This window comes from Megascapheus bottae, chromosome 4 (assembly GCF_031878675.1).
Source record: "Megascapheus bottae isolate mThoBot1 chromosome 4, mThoBot2.hap1, whole genome shotgun sequence".
Taxonomy (NCBI): domain Eukaryota; kingdom Metazoa; phylum Chordata; class Mammalia; order Rodentia; family Geomyidae; genus Megascapheus; species Megascapheus bottae.
The window spans coordinates 13,099,057-13,118,714 of NC_143512.1; the positions used below are offsets into that span (position 1 = coordinate 13,099,057).

The following is a 19,658-nucleotide window of genomic DNA, read 5'->3' on the forward strand; positions in this document are numbered from 1 at the left end:
CAAAAAATTAACAAAACCAGTTACAGTGAGAGACCTTTCTTTACCATATTTACTTCTGAAATGGAAATGGCTGCCAAACAGTAAACAAAAACAGAAGACATGAAAAACACAGCGAATGAGATTGGTTACAGGCAAAATTCCTCACCTAATAGAGGGTCAGTGTTCTTCTTATGTAGACATAGAAAATGTACAAAATTTTAGTCACAAGACCAAGAGTTGAGATCAGATTCCATTCAAAATATTATAATAAAGTTATAAAACAATAGAAACCCTACACTCCACAATAGAATGACTTTCAGTTTCTGCCTTAATCAACTGGGTGGATGGCACATGTGTAACTTACTGAGATGGAAAAAAAAATGAATGAAAGAAGGGTTCTAAACTGTGTAGAAATGGGGTCACGGAAGGAAGAATGAATCAATTCTGAGAGCTCAGGCTAACCAACAACAAGTGAGATTGGAAGAAATACTTCAGCAGACTCACCAGGCATGCGTATCTGCTGGGACCATATTTCTCTCAGGTGATTCTTTGTCTGTTTTGGGTTCTTGTAAGTCTGAGTCTGAAAAATCATAATTTAAGTTAATATTGCCTATAATTGGATCTGCTTCCACCTACTGGTACATTTTCAAATAGCAAGTGATTTATCAGAAGAATTCTTGTATAAGTTTTTTTTTTTTTTTAGAGAAAGGGTTACAAAAACATTGTTTTTATTAGAGTATTTTCATTATTACCCCAACACTAACTTAATTTACATTTCCTCATATATCATACTGTCTTTAGTTCCTCAAAAACAGGAAAATCTTAGTGCACAAAAATTATTTAAATAGCTATTTGTTGAATAAAATATTTAGCTGATCTAATATGCTTTATAGATTTTTTTTGTCTTCAGTATAGATTCAATTTTAGGGAAAGATATTGCATTTCTTTTCTAGTCTCTTTGGCTATCTTAAATATGCACTATTTCCACAGTGTCTATTTTTTAAATTTTATTTTAATGTATAGAGGGGTTACAGTTATATTTGCCAGATAGAAGGTACATTATTTCTCACGCATTGATACCCCTTCTCATGTTTTTGTCCCCACTTCCCTACCCCTCTGTGTTATTTTTGACATTGACTTTTTATTGTTGTACTGGCTTTTGAATTTGAGGCCTTATGGTGGCTCAGGTCTGTCACTCTACCCATGCCTCCCTCACAGCTTTTTTGCTAATTAATTGGAAACAGAGTGACTTTTATGCCCAGGCTGGCTTTAAACCTCAGCCCTCTGATCTCAGCCTCCTGAATAGCTAGGATTACAGGTGTGAGCCAGTAGCACACTTGACATCAATATATATATATATTTTTTGGGTGGGGGAGGGGGCAATCCTGGGGCTTGAACTCAGGGCCTGGGCACTGTTCTTGAGCTAGCACTCTACCACAAGAGCCACGCCACCACTTCTGGCTTTTTCTGTATTTGTGGTACCGAGGAATCAAACCCAGGGCTTCATGCATCGTGGATGCTAGGCAAGCACTCTACCACTAGGCCACACTCCCAGCCCACTTTTTGTTAGTTTGTTGTGGGACTTGTACTCTAGGCCTGGGTGCTATTCCTGAGCTCTTTAGCTCAAGGCTACCGCCCTACCCTTTGAGCCATAGCATCACTTCCAGTTCCCTGGATAATTAGAGATAAGAGTCTCTCGGACTCTTTAGTTCCCTGGCTGGCTTTGAACCGTAATCCTCTGATCTCAGCCTCCTGAATAGCTAGGATTACAGGCATGAGCCACTTCGCCCAGCTTTTTCTTTTTTTTCAACACACACTTCATTTTCTGTTTTTCTGATGTTTTCTCCTGACAAGGATGTTTATGTGTGAGCAGGAATATAGTGTAAGGTAATGTACATGATGACCACCTGTCTGTTACAGGCGACATTAATTTCAGTCACCCACTCATGGTGATTACTGTTTTTTCCATTGCATAATCATTTTTTTCTTTTATATAAGTCTGTGGGGACCAGATATTTTAAGATGATGCAAACATCCTATACCTCACCAAAAATTTTCCTTAGATTTAGCATTTACAGGTTATTCTTACTTGATACAAACTTTTCCATAAAAGTTGCAAAATGTTTTTTTTAAGCTCTGGCACACTGCCTTCTGTAAAGTCATTCTTCCAGAGATGCATTGTAATGATGAATCTGTCCTCATAGGCATGGCATTCCATTTGCAAGCATTGGTTTAAGTATTCATGTATATATGTATGTATTCATGTATGTATGTATATATCTATGTATGTACATATGCATGTATGTATATATTTAATGCCAACACTGGGGCTTGAAATTAGGGTCTTCTTTTTCCACTGAAGGCAGGTGTTCCACCACTTGAGTCACCCTTCCACTTCCAGCGTCTCATGGATTTTACTGCCCAGGCTGGCATCAAATTGTGATCTTCAGATCTCAGTCTTCTGAGTAGCTAGGATTACTAGTGTGAGCTACTGGTACCAAGCATTTATATATTTTGTGTGTCGGGGGAGAGTCATGGGGCTTTGAACTCGGCCTGGGCGCTGTCCCTGAACTCTTCAGCTCAATGCCTACCCTTGAGCCAAGCCCCACTTTCCATTTTCTAGGGATTAACTGGAGATGAGTCTCAGGTCCTTTTGTGCCCAGGCTGGCTTTGAACCTTGATCCTCAGATCTCAGCCTCCTGAGTAGCTAGGATTACAGGCGTGAGTCACTGCACCCAGCTTCATTCTTACTTCTAAGAAGTCTTTGTTAGCTCCTTTGCTCATTTGTTAATTGGAGCACTGATTTGTGGGGAAGATTAGTTTCTTGGGCTCCTTGTATATTATGGATAATAGGCCCTGTAAGTTGCTTTGTGTGCATCTTTATGCACTATCCAGTTATATCTTTTACTCATCTATCTTTCATTTTTTGGATTGTGCATTTTATCTTTTGTTATGGGGTATAATATGACAATTAGGTACAATCAAACAATATGCTGTATCAAATCAGGATAATTAGAATTTCTATATTCTCAAATATGGATTCGTTTTCTTTTTTCTGTCAGTCATAGGACTTGAACTTAAGGCCTGAGCACTGTCCTTGAGCTCTTTTGCTCAAAGCTAGCACTCTACCACTTTGTGGCCCCAGCTCCACTTAATGGTTTTTGATTAGTTAATTGGAGATAAGTCTCATAGGGACTTTTTCTGCCTTGGCTGGCTTCAAATCTCAGTCCTCAGATCTCAGCCTCCTGAGTAAGCTAGGTTTCCAGGCGTGAGTCTCGGGCACCTATCTCACCTATCTTATTTATTATTTCTATATGTTGGAACCCTATGGATCCTTGTAGACATTTCTATTTGAAGTTTTGACTATTCTCATCCCAAGTTTAGGAGATTTTAAAAGTCAATACATATTATGAGCATTGAATCCTAGTTTCTCACTTGTTTTGTGATATAAAATGTATTTTTTATTATAGTCAAACTTATTGGTCTTTTATGTTTCTTGCATTTATATTTCAAATTGCAGACCAAAGTCTTTCCTTACGTAAAAGGTCAGGAAGAATTTATCCATTTTTTTCTAGTGGCATTTATTAAATTCTTTTTTTTCATTAAAATTTTTTAAATTAGGATTTTATTTAAAATTAAAATACTTATTTATTTATTTATCTGCCAATCCTGGGCTTGAGCTCAGGGTCTGAGCACTGTCCTTGGGCTTTCTCAAGGCTAAAGCTCTACCACTTGAGCCACAGCACCATTTCCTGCTTTTTTCTATGTGTGTGGTACTGAGGAGTCGAACCCAGGTCTTTGTGGATGCTAGCAAGCACTCCTGGCTCCTCATTACAATTTTTGATTCAGTTAAAATTTATTCTTGCACATGATATGAGGAATGGTCTCTTCCCTGTCCCTTTTTTTAAAAAAGCCTAGGAGGTTATTATCTGAAATGTCTATAATAATTGGTTTTAGATACTTGGATATAAGTGCTTCAGTTTACTTGTTTTATTTTCCATTTTCTCCTTTTATTCATTTTTATTCTTCCTTTAGTGAACTGTTTTTCTAGGGGAAATGTTTTGCATTGTATTTATAAAGTGCTTTGTTAAATGGTACCTTTGTACAACGACTTAAAGATAATTAAAAAAAGAAAATGGCTGGAAAGGGACTAAGTAGAAGGACAAAAGGAGAGGGTGATGGGGTGAGTATAAACAAAGTACTTTATATGCATGTATTGAAAATGGAATAATGAAACCCATTAAAATTGGTTGAATTGAAAACAAGAGGATTTTCCCCCTTTGTTTTTGTTTCCTTTTTGTTTTGTTTGTTCATTTATCTGTCTTTGGGAGTGTTAGGAGGCATAGAAAATGGAGGGATAAAGGATGAACAAATACAGCAATGATACTCACTAAACACTATGTTGTAAAAGAACTACACAACATGAGGGTGGGAACCGGAAGGAAAAACTGGGAGAGAACCAGGGAAGGGGTGACATTGTCCAAAAAGAAATGCACTCTTTACCTGACTTAGGTAACTGTAACCCCTCTGTACATCACCTTTATAAGAACAATAAAAGAAAGGAAAAAATTGATTACGATGAATGAATATAAAAGCAAAAGAGGTGAATTTGATCAAAATACATTACATGCATATATAGAAAACCACCACAAAACCCCAATATATAGTTATAATATGTTACAACAACAACAAAGTAACAAAGAAACAGCTGTGGCAAGCATTGGCATTTAAAAATCATTAACATTAATGAGACCCATTAATATTGTTTTCCTCCTCAGAGCTGATGGCACCTCCAGGGCTTACAGGGCAGCTGAGGGCTTCATTTATATCTTGATGTATTATTTCTGTTTTCAGAAATGTGAATGTTTTCTCCTCGAGTCAGTTGTAAACATCTTAAGACAAAAACGATTAAACGAAGTGGACGCACATCTTGGAAGAGGACATAAACTTCCTACTGATGTTTGCTGACTTTTATTTGAGTACATATTGAGACTATTTTTACATAGCACTGAATAGTTTATTGATTCTAACAGTATTATATACAAATTCTATGCTTAATAGTTGATTTCGATACTCCAGCCTTAGTCAACGTGGATATTGACTTGACTGTATACAATTTTTGTGTGTATCCCAGTCATAGGGAAATTATGTTCTTCATCATAATTTTACAAATGAGGGTATGGAGCCCTACAAAGTGGGAAAGCCAGGCACCAGTGACTCGTGCCTGTAATTCCAGACACTTAAGAGCCTGAGATCTGAAGATTGAGGTACAAAGCCAGCCCAAGCAGACAACATCTAAGATGCTTATCTATAGTAAACCTGCAAAAAACCACAAGTTGGCCTTGCGGAGAAAAAATGGTAGGAGTATGAGGCCCTTAGTTCAAGCCCCAGTATGGGCACAAAAAGTGAGCAAAATAGTTTGTAGTTTTAAATTTTGATTCCTAACTGATTACAAAAGAAATGTCTATTTTGTTACATTTTGCTTTATGCAAAAGTGTGTTATAGAAAATAGATCATTTTTAGTTCGTTGTATAACAATATCAAAACTGGCTAATTGATGATAAATAAGTATGCATGCATGAATCCATATATAAAACCTCAAATGTATGCACACAAACTCCCACCAGAAATAGCTAGAACTGCCTCTTTCCCTCCTACAAATCTAATTCAAAGGTTATGTTTTGTTTACATCTTTTCTCCAAGCTTTTCACTGCAATGTCTTCAAAGATGATATTACCCAGGAAGAATTTTAGGGAGGTAAACCTGCAGTGTGATTTATCCAGGGACCTGTCCTCCTTCTAGAATACCACCTTGCTGTTATCTTTACCTTAATTCTCCCTGTCCATTTAGAAACCTAATTCATCATTACCTCTGCCTTTGTGATATATTTCTGGACAAAATTAATTAGTTCTTTGCATTAGTGCATCTGGTTGTTGTCCACGTCTCTTACTGTATTAATCAAACTACATTGCTTTTACATGTTTACACCTGTGTTTACTCTACCTGTTTACTTGCCTGTTATAAAGCCAGGGCCTCAGGAGAAATTTGCTAATTGACCTGGTAGTGGTGGAGAAATTCCAAGGATCCAGGAGAACCAGCCTGGTAGAAAATGTTAGCGGTTGGCAATACACTAAATTCTTGTAGCTCCCTGGGAAGTGGAGTTTCCCATTTTCTTTCTACTCTGTGAAAATTCTAAATGGGAGAGAATATGGGTTTTCTAGAATTTTTGAGAAATATGTTCATTGCATAGGTAACATTATACGAATAATTCATAAAACTTAAGAAACTATTACACACAGTGTTAATATCAAAAGTCATCAAGTAGCCAAGTAATGGATTTGAAGCTTGCCTGGACAGAAAAATCCACAATGATCAACAAAAATCTACTTTAGAGGTATAGTTCAAGTGATAGAAAGCCAACCAGGCAAGCAAGTTAAGCAAGTTTTGAGTTTGAGTTTGAGTTTGAGGAAGAAGAAGAAGAAGAAGAAGAAGAAGAAGAAGAAGAAGAAGAAGAAGAAGAAGAAGAAGAAGAGGAAGAGGAAGAGGAAGAGGAAGAGGAAGAGGAAGAGGAAGAGGAAGAGGAAGAAGAAGAAGAAGAAGAAGAAGAAGAAGAAGAAGAAGAAGAAGAAGAAGAAGAAGAAGGAAGCAGCAGCAGCAGCAGCAGCAGCAGCAGCAGCAGCAGCAGCAGCAGCAGCTGGGTGTGGTGGCTCATGCTTGAAATCCTAGCTACTCAGGAAGCTGAGATCTGAGGATCACGGTTCAGAGGCAGCCTGGACACTAAAGTCTATGAGCCCTCTTACCTCCAATTAACCACCAGAAAACCAGAAGTGGCACTGTGGCTCAAGGGGTAGAGCAGTAGGTTGATCTGGAGAGCTCAGGAACAGTGCCCAGGCCCAGAATTCAAGTCCTATGACCAACAAAAATAAATAAATAAAGAGAAGATAAGTTTTTAACTCACAGGGCATGGTAGTGCATACCTAAAATTCCAGGATTTGAGAGGCTAGGAGGATAGAGATTGTGAGTCCAACTTGGGCTAGTGAGACCCTGTTTTTTCTTTGTTTTATTTTTTTTAAGTCATCAACACTGTTACTGGAGATAGCCTCAAACTGTTGGATTAATTCTATAAATAAGCAATTTGATGTTTATCTTGTAACTTTGCACAACTACCTGTCCTGATTTTAAGTTTAAAATCATTTAAGGAGAGGGATCACTCTTTACATCAACAGTACTACTTAAGCCACAAAGGATTGGGACAGCTTTTTAAAATTTCAGACACCACATAGGCTTTGAGTCAAAAGTAATGCAGACCTTTAAAGAAGGTTGCAATCTAACAAAATCACAGCTAAACTCCCTGCGTAGAAAGTTCCCTATTTATATAGAAATTACTCATAGACCACTATGTAAATTTCCTGAGAAACATTTATATCACTACCTATATAAAGGTCTTGAACAGAAATAAGGTTAAAGAATATTTATTGTTGTTGTTGTTATTGTGGTAGAATTGAACTGGGCCTTGTACAGACTAGCAAGCATTCTAACACTGAACTATACCCCAGTCCCAAATAATGACATTATTATAATTATTATTCATTAAACACAGACTTTTGAGCACTTAATGAGGTTCCAGGCACTCTTCCAGCCTTTAAGAATAGAGTACTGAACAAAACCACAAAGGTCTCTTTTCAACTGAAGTTTACATTTTAGTGGGAAAAACAGATAATATAGATATGAAGGCAAGTAACAGTGAGTAGAATTGCTATACTGAAGATAATATGTGCTAGAGACTGAGTAGGGGCCACTCATTCGGTGGAAAACCATATAACATCTTCATGAGGAAATGGTATTCAAATTGATACCTAACAGACAAGAAGGATCAAGTCATGAAAAAGGTCTAGGGAGAAAATGTGTTAGGCATAGCAAATGAAAAGGCCTTGAGGTTGGTGTAAACTTAGTGTGTTTAAGGAACAACCCAATAGGTGTATGTGACAGAATTGGATTAAAGTAATAAAGTGGTAGGATTTAAGGTTTGAAAAGTAAGTAGAGGCCAAATAATGCAAGAACTTATAGGCCAAGTAAAGAATTTTTATTTTATTCTAAATGTAATAACAAATCGTGGAAAAATTAAAACACAAATAAACAATCCAAAAAACTCTTGTGAGAGAGAGAGAGAGTATGGTGAGTAGAGAGGTATGACAATGCCAGGCAGACACGTTGACAATGTATCTAAGTAATGGTAGGTAGCATTACAAAATGCCATGCAGTTTCAAGGTGGAGTTAATTAGACTGGGCTTAGATTAGGAACAGAGTGGATTTAATGTCATGTAGGATTTGGGGCCTCAGGGTAGTGAAACTGACTGAACTGGAAAGGAATAGGTTCAGAGATGAGATTGGAAATCCAGGCTCTATTTTGTGAATGTTCAATTGGAGTTGCCTGTTAGATTCCTAGGGGGAGATGTTAGGTAGGCAATAGGATATGTGCTCCTGGAGTTCACAGAGGGGTTCAGGTCTAGATGTATCAATGTGGAAGTCATTAGGTCTTATGGATTTAAAGGGTGGGAGTGGATGAGATGACCTACAGAGAGAAGCTGGTTGGAGAAAAGAGGACTTTTGTACTGTGGCCTGAGGAATACAAAAACCCTGAGGTGGATCTGACAATTACCCAGAAGAGATTTTAAGAGTAGCCAGTGAGATGAGATAAAAATCCCTAAGTGTGTGATGTCACTAGAAAAAAAAAGAAAGCATTTGAAAAGAGGAGTGATGAACTATGCCAAATCCAGATGAGAGATGGAGGAAGGTGAGGATGGGGATGATGGCTGAATGTCGAAACCAGAAAGTTTTTGGTGCCCTTGGCTATGTGATTCAAGCCCAGTGGGAGTGGGAGGAGAGAACAGTGATGGTGGAAAGAAGACAACTGATTCAGGAAGTGTTGCTATGAATGCAGTCCGGGAAATGGGCATTGCTTGGAGGTTATATAGGCAAAGGAACATTTCAGTGGCTGATATTTACACAGGTTTACCTACTGATGGGAATGAGTCATCAGACAGGAAAAAATGATGATGTAGCAAAAGAAAGAGATAATGGAGCAAATCCATAGAAAAGCAAGAAAGGGTGAGCTCGGAAACACATCTTATATTTTTCTTTCCTCTATCATGTTCTGTTAAGTTCTTCAAAACAAAACATTACCTTATGGTAAGATTCATAAATGAGAGCCGAGAGGGTAGAGCTGCTTAAGTGATGGAGAGACTGCTTAGCAAGCGTGGGGCTTACTAAGTACTGTACAAAAGGCTGGCAGTTGTGTTAGTTGCTCCTGGGAAGGTCAGCCATGGCTGTGAGCCAGTAGCACTGGCTTTCTTGCTTTCCTCCATGTTGCCTTTCTGCATGGATGCCTGGGTTTCCTCACCACATAATGACCTCGGGGAGGACTCCTTACATGTCAGTCAGCATTTTGTTTTTTAATTTAAAAAATTGCTATTATAAAGGTGATACACAGAGGAGTTACAGTTACATGTCAGGTAATGAGTAGATTTCTCAGCTGTTTGAAGAATACTTAATATTAGTTTTAGACTAGCTCTAGGAGCTAAATTCATCTACCAATATGATCAATAACTGGTAAGCCATACCCATATTTTGTCTTGCTCATAGTTATTTTTTTCTTCATAGTTATTTTTTGAGAGTACTAAAGGTTTGAACTCAGAGCCTTATGCCTACTATTCAGGCACTCTACCGCTAAGCCACACATCTCCAACTGTGCCACACATCTCCAACTGTGCCTGGTAAGAATTCTCTTTTTGTTGTTGTTTTTTGTTTGTTTGTTTTCCATTTTTGCCAGAGCTCTACCACTTGAGCCAAAGCACCATTTGGGGCTTTTTCTGTGTATGTAGCATGCTAGGCAAGCACTCTACCACTAGGCTACACTCCCATCCCTGATAAAAATTCATAATAGCAACATCTGTGGCTTTTCTTAGACTTAGAAAATAGAATAGTTTCATTTCTCCTTTAGCAACTTGAATTTCTTTTTCCTTTGTAGAAAATTGCCACCTGCCACTAAAACAACTCTTATTTCACATGCACATGGCAGATTTATCCTTGGTGCAGGATTTAAAAGTCCCATTTGCCTCCAATAGTAGTGATGTCATTTTTCTCATGCACTGTCAAGAAATAAAAATAAAAAGATGGGCCCCAGGGCTCATGCCTGTAATCTTAGCTACTTAGGAGCTAATCTTAGGAGAATATTGCGATTTGAATTCAGAAGAGTCAGAGATTCTATCCCCAGTAAAAATCTAGGCTGAAAGTGAGGTTCAAATGGTAGAGTGACAGCAGTGAGCAAGTGAGCCTAACCAGCTTGAGACTCTGAACTTCATTCAAGCCCTGGTATTGGAAAGGAGAGAAGGGTGGATGTTCACAGGGAAATGAAGAGCATTTGTTTCTGATTCCTGGATGTAAATGTGATCATGTGACTTATGCTTAAAACTTGTGTTCCTAGGGGTCGGGGGTTTGGCCTAGTTGGTACAGTGCTTGCCTAGCATGCAAAAAGACCAGGGTTCGATTCCTCAGTACCACATACATAGAAAAAAAGCCAGAAGTGGTGCTGAGGCTCAAGTGGTAGAGATCTAGCCTTGAGAACGTCCAATGACAGTGCTCAGGTCTTGAGCTCAAGCCCAGGACTAGCAAAAACAAAAACAAAAAAACAAAAAACCTTGTATTCCTGGGAAAATGGAAATCAGGCTATTTGGAAAAGCAGCATGTTCAAGAAAAAGGAATGGTGAGGTCAGAAACCTGAAAACTACATGATAGAAAAAAAGAGAGTTTTGGAAAAGCTACATTTATGGAAAAAGCCACTTGAGCTATAGAAACACCTATAGTTTTCCATGCCAGAAAAATTAAAATGTTTGTGTTCAGTGCGAAGTAAATTCTGAGTTTGGTTTTTTTTTTTTTTGGACTTGTATTACAGAATGACACACTACAAAATATCTGAAATAGAACATGAATTCCACTGTTGGGGGGTGGGGGTGGGATGCATTTTTGGTGAAGAAGTGCTTGGTAGGAAAATCAGTCCCTGTGATACTGTAAACATACTATTAATCACTCCTTGCTTCTACTAAAAATTTATGATTCCAAGTTGGAAAACTTTATCTTTGCTATGGTTTCTGCTTTTAGAGCATTTTTTTCTCTCATGACTTCCCCTTTCTAGACCATGGGAATTTCTTTCCCTATCTGAGGCCTCCCTGAAGGGCTACCCAATAAAACTTTCTACAGTGATGGAAGTCTTCCATATTTTTCACTCTTCACAGTAGGCGCCAGTCACAGAGGATGACGGAGCACTTGAAATATGGTGAGTGGAAATGAGAAACAGAATTTTATATTTGAAGTTTTATAGTTGGTTTTAATTGCTTACAACTAAAATATAAATAGACACTGTGAATTGCCCTGGCTCATATCTATGAGCTTAGCTACTTAGGAGGCTGAGATCTGAGAATCGAGTCTCAAAGACAGTGTAGGCAGACAAATCGGAGAGACTTACATTTCCAATTAACCAGCAAAAGGCTTGGTTGGAAGGGAAACCAAGTGGTTGAACACCAGCTGTGAGCAAAAAGACTTGGCAAGAGCTTGGGGCCCTGACTTCAAACCCCAGTACCAACTCACCACTCCCTACCCCCCCAAAAAGCATCCATAGTCATTTGATATAAAAGAGAATTCTGTTCTCTCTGCTCTCTTTCTTGCAAAAGGAGTAATCTAAATATTTGGGAAGGGGAATAAGACTTAATTATTAAAAAGGAATGGTGTGCTGCACAATACTTCTGAACTGGAAAAATGGCAAAATAGTTTTATTAGTAATAAGACTCTTAAGAATTTGCTACATGTGGATACTTTACATGAAGGAGCTGATGATATCTTCAGAAGCTAGCCTGCAGTATACGCATAATCCTTTTCCAGGTGATACAGAGGACAACAAGAGGAACTTACAGTCATACAGCTAATAAGTAGTAGAGTAAGCATTTCAACCCAAGTAATCTGGCTTTAGAGGATACCTTCTAAGATACAATGCTGTATTGCTTTCTGTTTGATTGTGTCCATATGGTGACAAAAGCTTAGTGACCTCAAATGTCTGCCACAGGCTTTTGTCTAAATTTGAGCTTCAATAAGCCAGTGTCTCCTAGAGGACTAGGCTTCTTTCCAGTGGTGCAGGCGGGTAGGGAGGTAGGGGAGTAAATACTCAGAATCATGCAAGAGGAAAGTCTCCACAGGATTTCTTTTCTCTAACTAGGAATTTTGGCCTCCTAATAAGAAAGAGAAAATAAAAGCTTTTCTTTAATAAAACAAAATCCAAAGCCATCACTCTTCTCTAAACCTCTGGACTAGTAAAAAAGATGAATGAAAGCTAAGAGATATGGAAGTCCTACTGTGAATTAGCTTTCTCTTTCCTTTTCTCTCATCTCTATCAAGCATTTAGATAGTACACAGCTGACACTCCTTTTCACTTTCTGTTTTAATTGTCTCATCTAAGGATAGCTTATCTTTTTTTATTTTTATTTTTTTATCTTATCTTTTTGACTGCTGCCAACTCCCACTCCCAGACTCTCTGTCTGTCCTTTCCATTCCTGATCTCTGCCCAGGAACATTGACCCCTCTGAGTTATATGGTTTTTCTCAGCTTCTGGTTTCAATGGGCTTAACAGAATTTGACATGAGAGTAAAGGAAGAAAGAGAGATTGGGGCGTGCCCTCCCTCCAAGAGCTGGAGCTGCTTAACCAGAACCTCTGAAGTACTCACTGGGATCCTGTGACCCTTTCTTTACTTGTCCCTGAATGTCTAGGAAAGGGAAAGTTTTACTACTCTTGTTAACCCTGGGTATCTACATACTCTGTCCATTAGCTTTGTAAATCAGACTTTAAATTATTTTCAGTAAGCTCTTTTAAGTATAATGCCATTTCCTGCTTAGAACCTGGCCCCTTTCACAGGCAGGACAGGCATGGAAGAGCACTCAACTTACACACACACACACACACACACACACACACACACACACACACACACACATTTAAATAGGCCACAGGTAGATTGTCCTACAAATCGAAGTATGAGATTTAATCACTTAATTTTCAACACAGCTGAAAGGACTATGTCAGACATTGTACCTTGTTATATGCCTCTGAGATAGTTCATCAGGCTTTATTGTGGCTTGAATGAAATTTCCTTTGCTTCAATACTCTGATTACCAAACAATTTTGCAAGTACTGAATTGATTGCTTAGGTAACTTGATCCAGAGATAGGGATATCTTGGAGAGTCGCACCAACATTTCAAATACTGGAAAAGAATGCTCTTACATTCATCCAGTGTTTTTGTTGTTGTTATTGTTGTTTTCCAGTCCTGGAGCTTGAATTCAGGGTGTGGGTACAGTTCCTGAGCTCTTTTGTTCAAGGCTAGGTTCTACCACTTGAGCCACAGCTTTATTTCTGGCTTTTTTTTTTTTTTTTTTTTTTTTTTTGCCAGTCCTGGGCTTAAGCTCAGGGCCTGAGCACTGTCCTTGGACTTTCTCAAGGCTAGAGCTCTACCACTTGAGCCTCAGCACCACTTCCGGCTTTTTTCTATGTATGTGGTACCGAGGAATCAAACCTGGGTCTTCATGCATGCTAGGCAAGCACTTTAACCACTAGGCCAAACTCCTGGTCCCTACTTCTGACTTTTTAATGGTTAATTGGAGATAAGAGTCTCACAGATTTTCCTGCCTGGGCTGACTTTGACTCATGATCCTTAGATCTCAGCCTCCTGAGACAGCTAGGATTACAGGATTAAGCAACCATCTCCCAGCCTGTTATGATTTTTGTTTGTTTTGCAATATTAGGGATTGAATTTAGGGCCTCTTGCATGCTAAGCAAGTGCTCTGCCTCTTCAGCCAATTCACAAGTCCTTTTGTCTGTATTTTTTTGTTTATTTGTTTTTGGGTTCTCAATGACTTTCTCTGGGCTTAGTTTTGAATTTGCAATCTTCTTGTCTCTGCTTCCAAACTAGCTGGCATTACAAGATAGATGTGCATAACCTAAAATCTTTATTTATTTATTTTTATTTATTTGCCCTGTGTTAAAATGTTTATGCCACCCAGATGTATAGCCTAATCTGTATTCATTCTCTGATGTGATATCTATACTCTTTTTTCTTGATTTTTTTTTTCCAGTCCTGAGGCTTGAACTCAGGGCCTAAGCATTGTCCCTGAGCTTTCTCATGGCTAGAATTCTACTACTTGAGCTACAGCACCACTTCCAGCTTTTTTTCTATGTATGTGGTAGCAAGGAATTGAATCCCGGCCTTCTTGCATGCTAGGCAAGCACTCTACCACTAGCCCAAACTCCTGGCCCTTTCCTTGCTTTTTAATAGTCATTTTTCCTGCGACAAGCTCCTTTTTTTATATATATTTTTATTGTAATTAATAGAAGGGTTACATTATATTTGCTAGATAGGAGGTGTATTAATTCACATACATTGATACCGTTTCTCATGTCTTGGTCCCCATTTCCCTTCCCCCCCTCACCCTGCGACAAGCTCCTTTCTTGATGCTCTTGTACTCATCTCTCTTGTTTTCAGAAGGGGTTTCATTCTTAATGATTTCCTTTCTTCTGCAACCATTCCTTCCTACTGAGACATTCCCATTACCATAAAAGCGCATTCCTATTTCAGAAAATTTCTTCCTGTGATAACTTCCCACACCCACCTAGTGATTCCATTCTCTATCTGCACAGCAAAAACCTTTGGAAAAGGTTTATTATACTGATTGTCACCCCTTCCTTACCTCTCATTGGTGGCATTCTGGCTACCTTCCAGCCAATCATCACTCCACTGAAACAGCTTCAGTCAAGGTCATCAGTGACCTCCTTGTTGCTGAATTCTATTGCAGTCTCTTAAAAACATTGGACTCAGTTGACTAGTTCCCTTTAAAAGCACTTTCTACTCTTGGCTTCCATGGCACCATTCTCTTAATCATTTTATCCAACTCCTTCTCTATTCAATCTCTTTGGGGTATGTGTAAGTGTGTGTACTGGGGCTTGAACTCAGGGCCTGGACTCCATCCCCTAGCTTTTTCACTCAAGGCTGATGCCCTGCCACTGGAGCCAAAGTTCCACTTCCAGCTTTTTGATGGTTGATTGGAATAAGAGTCTCAAGGACTCTCTTACCTGGGCTGGCTGTGAACCCCAATAATCAAATCTAAGCCTCCTGAGTAGCTACAACGACAGATGTAAGCCATCAGCACCTAACTCCTTGATGTTGGTGAAGTTTTAGACTTCTATCATCCACATGTGGCTAAGAGCCCTTGAAATGTGGCTAGTGGGAAATGAAAGTAGAAAATACACTGGATTTCAAAGGCTCTGGATTTCAAAGGCTAAGTATGAAAGAAAATAGAAACTGTCTTGTGAAGAACTCTATAAGAGGACATGTTAACATACTATGTCAGATATTTAATCTATTTTTCTGTGGGTCATGGGGCTTGACCTCTGGGCCTGGCCACTGTACATGAGCTCTTCAGCTCAGGGCTCCTGCCCTACACCTGAGCCTTACCTATCTAGTACATGGCTTCAAATACCATCTATATATTGGCTCCCAAATTTAGATATCTAACTATGACCTCTCATTTGAAGTTTAGACTTTACCTATGCCCCAGGTACTTGAATTTCTTATAATTTTTTGCTAGGGCTTGAACTTGGGGCCTTGATGCTGTTCCTAAGCCTCTTTACACTCAAGGCTAGCACTCTACCACTTGAGCCACAGCACTACTTCTGGTTTTTTCTGAGTAGTTTATTGGAGATAAAAATCTCATGGACTTTTCTTCCTGGGCTGGTTTTGAACTGAGACCTCAGCCTCCTGAGTAGTTAAGATTACAGGTGTGAGCCACTAGCACCAGGTTGAATTTCTATTTATCAAATGTATCATACAGTATCAAATGTATCAGTATTACCTGCTACTCTGTCCTCTTAATCAATGGTGAGTTTGGCCTAGTAATAGAGTGCTTGCCTAGCATGCTCAAAGCCCTAGGTTTGATTCCTTGGTACCACGTGCACAGAATAAAAAGCTGGAAGTGGTGCTGTGGCTCAAGTGGTAGAGCACTAGCCTTGAGAATGCCCAAGGACAGTTTCTAGACCCTGAGTTCAAGCCCCAGGACTGGCAAAAAAAAAAAAGATGAATCATTCCTGATTAATCTTTTGTCTACAACCACTTCAGTATCTCCCAATAAATCTTGTTGTTGATTCTCCCTTCAAATTGTATCCTGAGTTCCATCAGTTTTTCTTCACTTACACCGCTACTTCTTAAATCTAAACTTTGGTCACCTCTCACCTAAACTGTGGCAACAGCTTCCTAGCTGAATGTTTTGATCCTTACATGATGTCTTGTAGATATAAGCTGGATTCTAGTTAAATATCCAGTGACCATCCCTCTGTGTTTGAAATAAACCCAAATTTACCGTAGATTGCAGAGAATACCCCTCTTCCTTCTTGCTATCATTCTCTAGCCTCACTGCTCTTCCTTTCATTCAGGCTTATTATTGCCTTAGGCCCTTGTATGGTTGACTCCTCTCTGTGATTTTAGCTCAACATTGTCTCCTTATAGAGATTATCTTACCACTTTCTTTCCCTTCCTTCCTTCCTTCCTTCCTTCCTTCCTTCCTTCCTTCCTTCCTTCCTTCTTTCCTCCCTCCCTCCCTCCCTCCCTCCCTCTCTCCCTCTCTCCTTTTGGACCTGGACCCAGGGTCTTATCATCTTAAACTCTCATTTAGTATTTTTGCTTCTAACTGGTTCTCTGCAAATTGAGCCACAACTCCAGTTCCAACATTTTGCTAATTGATTCAAGATAAGAATTTATTGGATTTGTCTGCTGGTGCTGTCTTTGAACCATGATCCTCAGTTTCCTGAGTAGCTAGGATTATAGGTGTAAAGTACTGGCACTTGGCTATTCTAGTCATTTTTGAAATATACCCACAGCATCTTCTCACTGAAATGCTTTGCTTCATGTATTTATTTGTTTTCTTTTTAGTATCTGTCTTTAAGAGTGTTAATATTTCAAGAGCAATGACCTTACTTGCCATTGCATTTTTAGTGTTTGCTACCAAGCTTAATCCAGAGTAAGCACTAATTTTTTTTTTTTTTTTGGCCAGTCCTGGGCTTAAGCTCATGGCCTGAGTGCTGTCCTTCTACTTTCTCAAGGCCAGAGCTCTACCACTTGAGCCACAGCACCACTTCCGGCTATTTTTTTCTATGTATGAGGTACCGAGGAATCAAACCCAGGTCTTTGTGCATGCTGGGCAAGCCGTTCTACTACTAGGCCAAACTCCTGGCCCAAGCACTAATTTTTTAAAACTCATTTCCCTTTTATTAAAGTCCAAGTTACCATTACATGGTTTGATACTCAGTAAAGGAAAATTTGTTTAAATAAGGTAATATGTTATCATCAGCATTTCCAGATGACTTGACAATCAAGTAGCAGTTCCAATAAATCTATGGGAAGCCCAGCTGTGGAGGTTTACACCTTGTCAATGCTCAGTTTCTTGGGCGTGGAGATTCCCAGTTTATCTAAAGTTGGTCTAAGTTTCTGGATGACATAGGGGTAGACTTCCTTATGAGGTCCTCTAGCATGCGAACAGCACTAGCAAAACCATTTAACCGTCTGCACGCCCGCAAAGCAGCATCAATGATTTTGGGTTCTGGAACCAAGTCATAGAAAACAAGCGTGTTCATCCCCTTTACCCAGCTCCCAGGGATGCATGTCAGGCTTGTGGAAGTATGTCACCAGCCAGCATCGAACTCCTGTCTCCTGTGACCCGCGGGAATAGCGAGCTGACTGGGTAGCAGCAATGGGCTGAGGGCCGGGCCTAGTGCTGCAGCCCAGGGACCCGCCCAGATGGCAGGACTGGAGCGGGCAACCCGAAGGAGAGCGAGAGCAGCGCCCAGCATCGCGGAGGCTGAGGAGAAGCCGGTGAACTCCGACTTTTTTCTATGTATGTGGTACCGAGGAATCAAACCCATGCATGCTAGGCAAGCACTCTACCACTAGGCCAAACTCCCGGCCCCCCAAAAAGATTTTTAATAAGGAAGAATGAGTAAAATAATTTGGGGGATGAATGGATTCATTTTGAAATAAATAATGAATAAATTAGAAGCCGGAGTAATTTATAGAGCTGTGAATTAGAGCTAATAGGTATCTTTAGCCCCTTAATATGATTAAATTTGTCCTATCACCAATAGGACACAATGTTGAAATATATTGAATATTAATATGTTGAAACATTAAGGATATAGTGTTTGCAAAGGACACTGACTCTGCCCTTAGACTTGAGAGTAGAGTGGGAAAAGAGGAAAAGATGAAAGGCATATTAAAGAAGAAAAGTGTGTGTGTGTGTGTGTGTGTGTGTGTGTATGAGAGAGAGAGAGAGAGAGGAGAGAGAGAGAAGAATCCAAGGCAGGATTAAAAGATAATAGCTCACCCAAATAATCTTTCCTAGATTTTAGCTCTAGCAGAAGCCATCTCTATAATTTCTTAGCATCTGGGTCAGTGCTATGCATAGTAAATTTTCAATAAATGCCTTTTGGTAAACAAATGCACTTATAAATTACAAAGAAAGTCCACGAAAGGTGGTAGAGTTTTAAAATTACTAATCTTGGTGCTATTGGAAGTGTCTAAGAATGAAATGAAAATGAATGTAAATGGATTCCAAAGTAGAAATATGGTCAAATTGGATACACAAACTGACACTGTCTGAGGGTTTGGGAATAAGAAAATAATTTCTTCTAGTCCTTCTTCATGCCCCCAGAGTCAAATCAACTTCAGAGTTCCTATTGACCTCAAGGCAGGAATCTAAATATATAGATCAGGAAGCTGGATGGGAGGGGTTTTGAAACAGATCCATCCTGAGGACATCTCATTTTTTTCCCAATCCAGTGTACAAAAGAAAATGAATGAGAGTGTCATGCATGCATGTATTATCTTGTTACCACAGTATAGAACAGAGACATCTGTGTTCACAGGGTCCTTCTGCTAAGGTCTACTTTAGGAAGCTTCTAGATTTGAATCTAAAAGTGATATCTGGAAAAGAGATAATCATTTGTGCTCACATAGCATTTTGCGTCCAAAGGTCTCAAAACACTGTGTAAAGAAATAAGTATTATTATCCCAGATGCAGCAACTCAGACAAGCCGGCTACTGCCCTTGTCAGCAAATTGGGGAATGGAAGCATTTAGATTCAGAGCCCAGCCCTGTACTATAAATTATTGAATCATAGTCTCTCCTAACTGGGAATTGGGACTACCAATAATGGTGTGTGTGTGTGTGTGTGTGTGTGTGTGTGTGTGGTAACATACCAAGATCTAATCTTAAGAATTTTAGTATGTATCCAAAACAGAAAATGAGTGCTTTTAAAACTATTGAATTTCAGGCTATGTGGTTGCTTAAAATAAGAAAAAAAATGGTTATGATAGACTAATATGGCCACTGTACTAAACATTGTTCTAAGTAGGTGATATCAATTTATTTAAGATCTCCAACAAAGTTAATAAGGTAGGTACTGTTGTGATTTTACCCATGTACCAGTCGAAGAACCTGAGAAGATGAGTTAAGCAAGTGACAGATGGCATTCCAATGCAGGCGGTTTGTCTCCACCATTCCTACTCGTAACTAGACACTGTGTGCCAAGTACTGT

At 39.2% G+C, this 19,658-nt stretch overlaps 1 long non-coding RNA gene across 9 annotated transcripts in view; it reads left to right on the forward strand.

Moving 5' to 3' along the window:
• The window catches only part of LOC150064039 (uncharacterized), a 60,870-nt gene extending 43,074 nt beyond the window's left edge, over positions 1 to 17,796 (forward strand). For 7 of the 9 annotated variants that reach the window (XR_016535201.1, XR_016535205.1, XR_016535206.1 and 4 more), the window contains 3 exons: positions 9,640 to 9,752; positions 11,171 to 11,311; positions 17,714 to 17,796. This is a non-coding gene — a long non-coding RNA (uncharacterized LOC150064039). Of the gene's footprint in view, positions 1 to 5,215; positions 5,385 to 9,639; positions 9,753 to 11,170; positions 11,312 to 17,713 lie in introns of all 9 variants that reach the window. The other 2 variants (XR_016535207.1, XR_016535202.1) reach the window with 1 other exon arrangement.
• The last annotated feature ends 1,862 nt before the right edge of the window (positions 17,797 to 19,658 follow it).